Source organism: Lynx canadensis, chromosome D2, assembly GCF_007474595.2.
Source record: "Lynx canadensis isolate LIC74 chromosome D2, mLynCan4.pri.v2, whole genome shotgun sequence".
Lineage (NCBI taxonomy): Eukaryota > Metazoa > Chordata > Mammalia > Carnivora > Felidae > Lynx > Lynx canadensis.
In genome coordinates, this window is record NC_044313.2 from 63,953,235 (window position 1) to 63,963,660 (window position 10,426).

A 10,426-nucleotide genomic window follows, 5' to 3' on the forward strand; every position below is an offset into this window, starting at 1 on the left:
GGTATGTTAACCTCCACCTGAGAGCATCCACCCTAAAACCAACACTAACAACCACTATGGAATCTTGAGCTTTGGCCAATAGGTTGTCTAGCTTCTCAGTTGGAATTCAGGTTATTTGCTTCAGAGAGAACTTCCTCAACCACTTTAACTAAGGGCCTTCCCCCTCTAATTTATCTTGTCACCTTGGTTGTTTTTTTCAATGGTCTTATGTTAAATAATCCTATGTACCATATGTTGCCTGTGTCTTTGATTAGTCTTCAACTGATAGAGAAAAGACATCTTTGTCTTATTCACCACTTTATCCCTCATGCTGAGAACAATTCCTGACACACAGTATTCATTCAATACAATTTGTTGAATAAAAGAATAGGGCTCAACAAGGTTAAGTAACTTGCCCAAGGTCACATCGTTAATTAGTGTTACAGCAGGGGTTCCAACCCAGGCTCCAGAGTGCTAGTTTTGTGACTTTGGCCAGATACTTAACATCAGTCTTTATGACTTAGTTTCTTCATCTATGCATGGGGATTACAATAGTATCTACCTCTGGGTTATTGTGAGGATAAAAGGAGTTTGTATGTACATGTATTTAGAATAGTTCCTGATATATTTTTGGCAGGGTAGAAGTGTTAACTATTATGAAGTAGTGGAACGAGATTTAAACTTGGATCTGAATGGGTCTTAAGCTCTGGTGGAGACCCTAAGTGCATTTTTAAGAGCACTGGGAACTTGTAGGGGGAGTAGCAGTGGCTGAGGAAAAAGTAAATGTTTGACGTACAGTTAGTTTCATAATCTCCCTAGTCTTTGTTCATTGAGTGCCTACAGTATACAAAGCACAGTGGTGAGCACTGTCAGAAATTCAAGACTACAATATGGTCTGTGTCCTCAAGCAGGTCTTTCCTTAGGACACAGTGTTTTAAAATGTTTATAGTTACATCATTGAGCCAGGTCATTGGTGACAGTGCTGAGGCAAGAAGTACCTTTCTCCAGGACCAAGGATAGCCATAGCTTTGTCACATCTGCTGCCACACTGTTTTTGTATTCCCTCAATCCAGATGCATGGAAACATCTATAGAAATCTTGAGACACCTTCCTCAGGTATTGACTGCACCTTCATGTTGACTTGTGTCACTGAATTTGCCCTCCTTGCCTGAGAAATAACTGAGGGTAGCCTCCCTGTAACCCTTGACCTGACCCACTTAGGGTTTGACTTCTGGACTTCTGAATGCCAAGAACCTTGAGCATCAGCTTGGGTGGAATTTATGATTCAGGACTCTTTGAGTCTATGCCGCTGGCTGATGGAAGCACATGGCCACCTTTTTAATTCTGACATAGAAGACTTTGCCCAAACCACTCTTGGGTGAATTGTACTGAACTGTAGTGTGTGTTGTGCTTATGTTTACTGCATGATTTAACTAAGTTTTAACGGTTTGAGTTGGCCTCCAAGGATCAAGGTAAATGACAAGGCCCATTATACCTTATTTTGTAGGTTTGTTCATTGCTACAGCCACAACACATTCTGCATTCCTGACAGAGGGGGATGATTTCACATAAGATTCTCAGAGACCCATTGTTTTGCTAACATTAAGACTTTGGTTTTTTTCTAACATTGACATGTGTGAAGTATTCTTATCTAGCAGTTCATTTTGTTCTTCCTTTTTTTCCTCGCAATGTATTATCAGCTTTTCCTTTGCTTTTGGTCTCAGGAAAGGTTATATGGTGTTTTAATCGTATGTGTATATAATGCCCATTAGTACTAATGGGATGTATTCTTTCATCGGGACATAATCGCTAATAGTATGCAAATCAGCACATTCGTTCTTCTCCAACGTTTGCTGAAGGCTCCGTTCTTGGGCAACATATGGTCTCTAGTCACCTCCTTACTCTGCTCTGAAAATTTTCCATTACACATCTTAATCATCAAATTTTTTTTTTTTTGCCCTCTGCTTAAGAAATGAATTAAGGCAGTAAAAACTGAGATGACAACCATTTTTAGATTAAAAAGAACCTCTTCTCCTTGCTGCCAAAACCCACTGTTGCATTTTTACATTTTTATTTTTCATTTTTTTACGTCACCAATTAGCACCTCAAAGTGATTTTTGCGTCTGGCATGCATGGGGTGTGAACTATAAAAATTCTAGTTTCAAAGCTTCTTTTGCTCTGTTCTGTGGCAAAAAAATTCCCTTTATCAGATAGCAATTGTTCAGGCACAAGGGATAATAGTTTAAGATGTATCTGAACAGCATTTGTCCAGACAGTCAAAGTAATTTTAGAAAATGTGTGGGTCTGATAAAAGTTAACCTTATGAATACCCAGAAAGAATAAATTCATATTGGAAGAGCACCTAGTATATGTCAGGCACCACATTTGCCTTCTATTATGTAGTTTTCATAATGGCAAAGGCAACTAAAGTAACTTGTCCAAGTTCATTCATTCATTTGACCCTCTATTCTTTTACCACACAATTATTTAATGAGTGCTGTCCTGTTCTAGGCATTGTTCTAGGATCTGAGGATGGCATGCTGAATGTGATACACTTGATCCCTGCTTTATGGGGCTTGCAATCGAATTGGGAGGACAGATAAAATATAACTAAACAAAGGATAAATCAGTGGGAAATAAATGGTGGTAAGTGCTCCAAAGGCTTCAAATAGTGTGTTAATATAGAGCATAATTGGGGGTGCAGAGTGAGAGGAACCTTGACTTAGACCTTGATCTTGAATACACAGTGCAAGTAGGGACTAAAGCCTTGATTTAGACCCAAGTTAGTCTGTCCCCAAAGCTGTTCCTTCCACTACACTTGTGTCAACTGCGCAACTCTATTCTGAGTTTTGGTCATGACTATGATGGCTAATGTTTCCTGAGTCCCTAGTATATGCCAGGCTCTATTCAATTTTATGTGTTTCTCCAGCTACCTTCTGAAGCAGAAATTATTTTCCCCATTTTGCAGATAAAAAAATCTGCGACTTAAATCTGAGAATTAAATTTGCAAATTGCCCAGGTGATGCAGTACCATTTTCTCTTTGGTCCCCAATGCTCTTGTTCCTAGCAGCTAGATTCTACAGTCAACCTTTTTCCCAGAGCCTACGGGGTTCTGTTCTCTTTGGGAACAGAGGTTTAGGCAATGTGGACTGGTTGATAGCACAGTTTGTCTCTATCTTTTAAAGAAGAAAGAAAGAAAGAAGAAAGAAAGAAAAGAAGGAAGGAAAGGAAGGAAGGAAGGAAGGAAGGAAGGAAGAGAAGGAAGGGAGGAAGGAAAGAAGGGAGGAAGGGAGGAAGGGAGGGAGGGAGGAAGGAAAAGAAGGAAGGAAGGAAAGAAGGAATCCATACCTGAACCCTAGGAGTCAAGAATAACAGAATTCAAATGGAGCTGTACTTCTTTAAAAACATCATATATATTTCAGATTAAAGAATGATTATAAAGTAATAGGTGATTTGGGGAAAAAAGGGATAGAGTAATATAAAAGCAAGAATAAAAATCACTTGCAGCTTCACCATCCAGAAAGGGCAGTATTTTTTCAATATATAAGAGTTGACCGACATGTATATAACACCTATGGTTTGCCAGGTATAATTTCATACTCTTTACTAATTTAATCAACATGATACCCCTACATGAAATGTTCTATTATTATCCCATATTATGGATAAGGAAAGTAAAGTGAAGAATGGTTAAGTAATATTCCCAAGAGCAGAGGATGACACTTACCCAGGAAGCCTGGTTCTGGAGTCCATGCTACTCATTATTTTGATATTTTGATATATACGTGTGTATATATACACATATATATATATATATAGAGAGAGAGAGAGAGAGAGAAAATATATATAGAATTATATGTATATATTCTCTCTGTCTCTGTCTCTCTCTCTCTGTGTATATATATATATATATATATATATATATATAATCTTTTATAAACCTGGGATCATATTTTACAAGTAATTTTAGATTTTACTTTTTAAGTTGATATTATTTCATAGGCATTTTTCCATGTCCTTAAATATTCTTCAAAATATTTTTAAAAATTTTTAAATTTTTATTTATTTTTAAGAGAGAGAGAGAGAGGGAGAGAGAGAGGGAGAGAGAGAGAGAATGAGTGGGAAAGAGGCAGAGAGACAGGGAGACACAGAATCTGAAGCAGGCTCCAGGCTCAGAGCTGTAAGCACAGAGCCTGACACGGGACTCAAACTCACAAACCCTTAGATCATGACCTGAGCCAAAGTCAGAAGCTCAACTGACTGAACCACCCAGGCGCCCCTTCTTTAAAATATTTTTAATGGCCGTATGGATATATCTTATATAACCACCTCCTGCTGTTACACACTTAGATTGTTCCCTTTTTAAAATTTTCTTTTTGTAATTATAAAAAATGCTGCAATAAGAGTCTGTGTTCATAAATGTTTAACCAGCTTTTTGATTATTTCCTCAGGACAGATTCCTGGAAGAGAATGACTTGGTCAGAATTCTTGGCATTATTTCAAATCTGTGGTGGAAAAGAAGTGTTCAGATATGTGTCACAGATTTAAATAACATAAAAACTCAGGAAAGCTGGGGATCTGTGTGGGCTGCTGGAAGTACAAGTCGGCCTTTGACACAAGGCTGAAGCCTAATGAGACGATATTTCTCTAAGGCTCTGGGCATTTCTCTTCCCTAAGTCAGTTGACTTGGGCAGGGGGTTGGTGAGAGAAGGCTTCACGGAGCAGAGTCTTACAGGAGGAAAAGGAGTTTCGAAGGCCGACAGAGGACGTGAGGAGAGGAGGTAAGTGGGCCTTGTAGGTGGCCCTGTAGGAGCAACATGGGCAGGCCCAGGGGTAGGAGGTAACAGGAAGTGCTTCTAGCAGATGCAGGAATGATCTGTGAGAAGAGCTTAGAAGAGGTAGGCCAGGGCTAGATGGTGGGAGGCCTCGCACATCACATCAAGGAAGACGAGTTTTCTCACGTTGGCAGTAGGGAATGTTGAAGACTTCTTGTCCAAGAGGAGCTGTGGTCATATCTGCGTTTTCGATGGCACTGTGGTGCCAGGAAGGAGATGGGACAGGAGCAGATGCAGGCAGAAGAAGACCCTCTGCGGACTGAGGGGAGAGCCAGGCACTGGCCTGTTTGCAGTAGCTTCGCCCTCAACAGGCCCATGGCCCTCTTCCTTGTTTCTCATGCTGCACCAAGAGGAGTATAGGCTGAATATTTTTAAAACGCTGACATCGAGATGAAAAGGCTGCGGAAACAAAGAGCACAAACACGTCCTCTATGTTGTTGAGAGTTAACATCCATGAGAAATATGCATGCATGTCGGAGCAGAAAATAATGAGGCAATATGCTTCCTTAAGCAGATTCAGTGCATCCTGGCCAGGGCCCCAATGGGCAGAAGGGGAGGACGGCTGGAGGGGTGCCTTCGCTGTCGGCGCGAGCTGCTCCTTTCCAAGCAGACAGGTCACTCAGTGCTTTCTTCCAGGCAATTATTTTCGGGATGACTAGCGATTTTGACCAACCAATCAAGCTTTGATAGAAGCCACTTTCTATTAAAAAAAAAAAAATGTCCCCGATCTTTAACTCGGAGAGATTTTCTTCAGTGTGGCTTGACAACCTCAAGTTTTCAATTAATGTCTCTCTCCCCACCTCCTGCATCCTGCTTTTGCTTTCATTTGGGGAGCTAGAGTGTTCATAGGCTTGCCTGAATTTCCCACGCGGGATGTGTGTGTGTGTGTGTGTGTGTATTTTAAAGGCTTCTTTCTGGCTTTCTCTCAATGAGGAATGTTCCACGAAAAAGCAGAATGATTTGTGAGCAGGAGGCTGAGTGAAGGAGAAGGACTGAGAATACAGACTGTGAGGTGTAGAGGATTCTGACCCTGGGCTGAGGGTTTCAGGACCAGCCCCCACCAGGGTTATGCAGAGAGAGGCAGGGTGCATGTTTTCAAATGCAGCAGGCGTGGCCCTGCTTCAGAATACACCGGTGAATATTTTGAATTTTAATGGATACACATCTATTTCAGTGTGATTTATTCCATGGAAATCATTGCTTTTCTTTTAAAATAAAATTATTTGCATAAGGTATGAGTGACTTAAATAAAAATGTGAGGTAAATATTAGCTCAGATGTTTTGTGGAACATGGCAAAGCTCTTAAAGGTGGCACCTGAATGCCTTAAGATTAGGAGACTCTGGAATGAATTTTGGGATCAGAGAGACATGGATAAAATTCAGGCTCTGCCTTTCCTAAATGTGTGCCTCTGGGAAAATTGCTTAATATCTCTGCATCCTAGTTTTTAATTTTTATTTATTTTTATTTTTTATTTTTTTAAGTTTATTTATTTGAGAGAGAGAGAGATGGAGAGAGAGAGCAAGTCAGCACAAGTAAGGGGAGGAGCAGAGAGGGAGGAGACAGAATTCCAAGCCGGCTCTGAACTCTCAACAGAGAGCCCGATGCGGGGCTTGAACTCATGAACCATGAGAACATGACCTGAGCCAAAGTCAAGAATTGGACACTTAACCGACTGAGCCCCCTAGAAGCCCCAGTTTTTTTTATTTTTTAATCTGTAAAATGTCATGTACCTTTCCACATTGTTATGGGGTTTGAAAATTGATTTGTTCATTCATGTATTCATTTGATCATCAATGAACATCTGCTCTGTGTCACTCACTGTCTGGGCACAGGGAATATAGCCGTGCGCCAGACCACTTATTGCTCTCATGGAGCTCCCATTCTAACGGGGAGGGTAGATAATAAATGCATAAATAGATATGGAAGAAACTGTCAAGTTCTAAGAAAAACATAGCAGAGTGAGGGAGAGGTTATAGCAGAGCCTCTGAGAAGGAACGTGTTGGGTGCGTTTGAGGAATGGCAGGGTGGTCACAGGAAGTGGATGGGGGGAGAGGGAGAAAGGAAGAAATGAGCCAGTAGTCAGATGCCAGGGAAGAGAGTGCCTGGTAGGGTGGGGTGGAGACCGTAGGTTTTATTTTAACTGTGACAGGAAGAGGAGTGATAAATACATTGCATCCATTCATAATGACACATTCAACTAATATTTGAATATCCATTTACCTCGTGCTCAACTTGTGCAGAGTACTACTTTAGGCTCGGAGGTCTGGGAAATACCAATATAAGCTGGACAAGGGAGCTCCAATTCTTGTTGGAGAAGCACTAGTCTAATCAATTAATATCTGATATTCATCCAGTGCCTGCTGTGTGCCAGGCATAGTTCCAAGTGTTTCCTTTTAACAGAGTAGCTCATGTGGTCCTTGGAAAACAAAACTGTATAATCAGTTATTATCTCCAGCTTGCAGATGAGGAAGCTGGGTCCAGAGAGGCTTACCACTATACATATCGGAGAGGAGCGGGAAATAAATGCACTCCCTTTGAGGGTCAAAGTAGAGTGGGGGTGCAGAGCAAACATCACCTCCAAAGAGGGAGAGCACAGCCAAGGGACTCTCGGTGCTCTGGAGTGAGGCTTGCCACCTACCATCTGTGATGATGGCCACGTCGCCTCTGTGCTCCATGCTTCTGTTTCCTCATCTGTGAAATGTGGCCAGTAGGGGTACCCACCCCATAGGATAGCTGTGAGGATGAAATGGGACAGTGCATGGAAAAGGCTTTTGCACAGAGCCTGGCATATGACAAGTGTCTCTCAGGTCTTAGAGATACAGTTGTAAGGCATTAGGGAAATACTCATGATCTCGGCCTGGGCCTTGAGGAGTGAGTGATAAGAAGCCCAGGTAGATAGGTTAATTCTACGTTGACAGAACATCTCAGGAAATGAATAGAATGTTGATGGCTCATGGTGTGCTGGGTTGGTGGATGAGGGTAGAGTGGACAATTCTTTTCATTCTATTAATATGCAGCATCAAGGAGACATTGACTGCCATCCTTAGCACAGTGAACTTTTTTTTTTACAGGCTACAGCGTAGCTTTGGTCCTCTGAGCACTGGGGAGCCCATGATCTGACCTGTGCATTTGGAGGCATTCCCAGCAACAACACGAAAAGACTACAGTGGCCCAGGTGGTCAACACTGAACGTTTCTGACCAGTACCAAGAAAGGGTGGAGAGAAGAGGTGGAAGGTAGAGTCATCTCAGAGGTGGAATCTACAGGGCTTGGAGCCTGAATTTGCCAACTCTTTGGAGCTACGTGTGTGCACACGTGTGCACACACACACACATGCACACACACACACAGCAGGAGAAAGCCAGATTCACCCCACCCCAGACTTTCTGTGGCCTGTTGGGGATGAGACTACTTACAGTTCCTTAGTTTTCCATTCTGTAAGATGGGAAAAATAAAACCAGAATCTCATGGCTCCCAATGGGATATAGTTATATATTATGTTAGCATTGAGAACCCTGTGGAAATGCAGACTGGTCCCCTTCCTCCTGCTAACAGAGAACAGTCTTTCTACCAGAATACAATACCCACCACTTGCATTTTCTGGGTATCAGAAAGCAATGGTTTGGGTTTGAGCTATTCACTCACTTATGATCTGAGATTATTCTAAAAAGACTTCGCAGCTTAGTCTAATTGGGTAATTGGGATGTTTCCAGATGAAATTTGACTTGTATTTTTAAAAAACGCTTTGAAGAACTGGTTGCCATGGTGCTGTTCTGCTGACAAGATCCTACACTGGCTCCCACTAAGCAGCAATAATGGGCTTCTGTTTATTCTGAGTTTCAGGTTACCCTACCTGAACATCCTCTGGAAGGAAGCAAGGTGTGAACCTGGGGGAATAAGAGCAGTCCTTCCCTCAGTCTCCTTGATGGGGGATGTGTTTCAGCTGATGGGGAGGTTTGTCACTGTGGGGGCGGGGGACCCGTGCCTAGGCAGGAGGGACTTCCCAGACCGCCTCGCCCCTGGGCAGCTGGGAGTTGAGGAAGAATCCCCAGCACATCATCTGCCACAATATAAATTGGGTGGCTCTCTCAGGATGTGAATACTAATCCTCTCATATTTTGGGCAAATAGGTGTTTGGCAGAGACAATTATCTTTATTTTAAGAAATAACACGGTTTTAAAAATTAATATTTATGTTTTCATAGTATTACTGTTTTAAATTGGAAAAAGCCTTTGTTCTAACTCAATTTTTCAACCTACTGGACAATAATTCCTCCCCATCGTCCTTAAACTTCTTGTATCCGAGTGTTTATTATAAGAATGTGAAACATCTTCGCCAGATGCAGTATTTTTGGCTTCATTAAAAGTTTTTCTAGTTCCTCTTCAGTCATGTCAATATTTACCTTGGGCCATGCTTTGTATCCTTTTGTTTATAATTCCAGAATTCTCCAAGACAAACTGATTATTCATGACTCTCTGGCCTAAGTTACAATTTAAACATACCTTATGTTGACATTTTGAGAGTACGAGTCCCCAAACCATTTCCTGTACTTCTTCTCATAGATTCATAGTCTGTGACCTGCTGTAGTCATTTCATGCCTTGTATTTCTCTTTTCCCTTTCAGATATCTTCCAAGTACATCTTTTTCGTTGATTATACTTTTAGAACATTAGCAAGCGAAATTTCTCTTCCTTTCCTTTTAAAATCACAGGATCCCTCTATCCTGCCAAAGATGCTTTTACAACACTGTGTAGGACCCACATTTTTTGAGCACTTCCATTGTTTGTTTAGGGTGTACAGTCTTCCGTGTTGCCCATTTCCTTTCGTTAAATTTCTGGCTGCTGATGAGGAGAACATGTGGCCCAGTCTTCACTGTATACAGACTATAGGATATAAGTCTAATAACTACAGTATAGACTAAAGTTTAAACCCTCCAGTGAGTAAAAGGAAGCCTTAGTGACCAGACAACATCATAAAGCTATAGCATGTTTTTCTTCAGAAGCCCACTGATATAGAGCCATTTTTCTTAATTACTCAGGATTTTATGATTCTGTGTGTTTCTTTTAGTTCTCTACATGTGCCTTACGTTGTAGAGGATTTAAAATTTATGAAGTATTTCACATGCATTATTACTTTCGATCCTTATAACAACTTTGTGAGGGAGACCCAGAGGATTCAAATGACCTGAGATCACAAAGCGAGTTAAGTAAGATACAGTTTTCGCCCTTGAGGATATTTATATTAATAAATGATTTGGCTTTATGTAAGTCTTTCTATTCCTTTACAACACAGTACTTTTTCTTGTTTTGGGGATGTTGCACGTGCTGTTTCCTTTGCTTGAACTACCCGACTTCCCCCTCAGACTAGCCAAACTCCTACCCGGTTTTCAAATGTCAGCTTTGATTTCACTTCCTCTAGAAGCATTCCATGATCCCCCAACTCTATGCTAGGATTTCTTCTTTTGTGCTCCCATGACACCCTTAAAAATACATAAGTTTATCATAGTGTCTGTCACCTAATGACACTTCCTGACCACGCACTGTTATTATCATTCCCCACCCCATCTCCTACCACATGTGTATTTCTTGCTGGCCGTTGTACCCCCAGTACCTC

At 41.3% G+C, this 10,426-nt stretch overlaps 1 long non-coding RNA gene across 1 annotated transcript; it reads left to right on the plus strand.

The window, feature by feature from the left end:
* Nucleotides 1-4,480: 4,480 nt before the first annotated feature.
* Nucleotides 4,481-9,199, plus strand: LOC115527741. The gene is made up of 2 exons (XR_003973005.1): nt 4,481-4,760; nt 7,887-9,199. It is a non-coding gene; the product is annotated as an uncharacterized LOC115527741 (long non-coding RNA).
* The last annotated feature ends 1,227 nt before the right edge of the window (nt 9,200-10,426 follow it).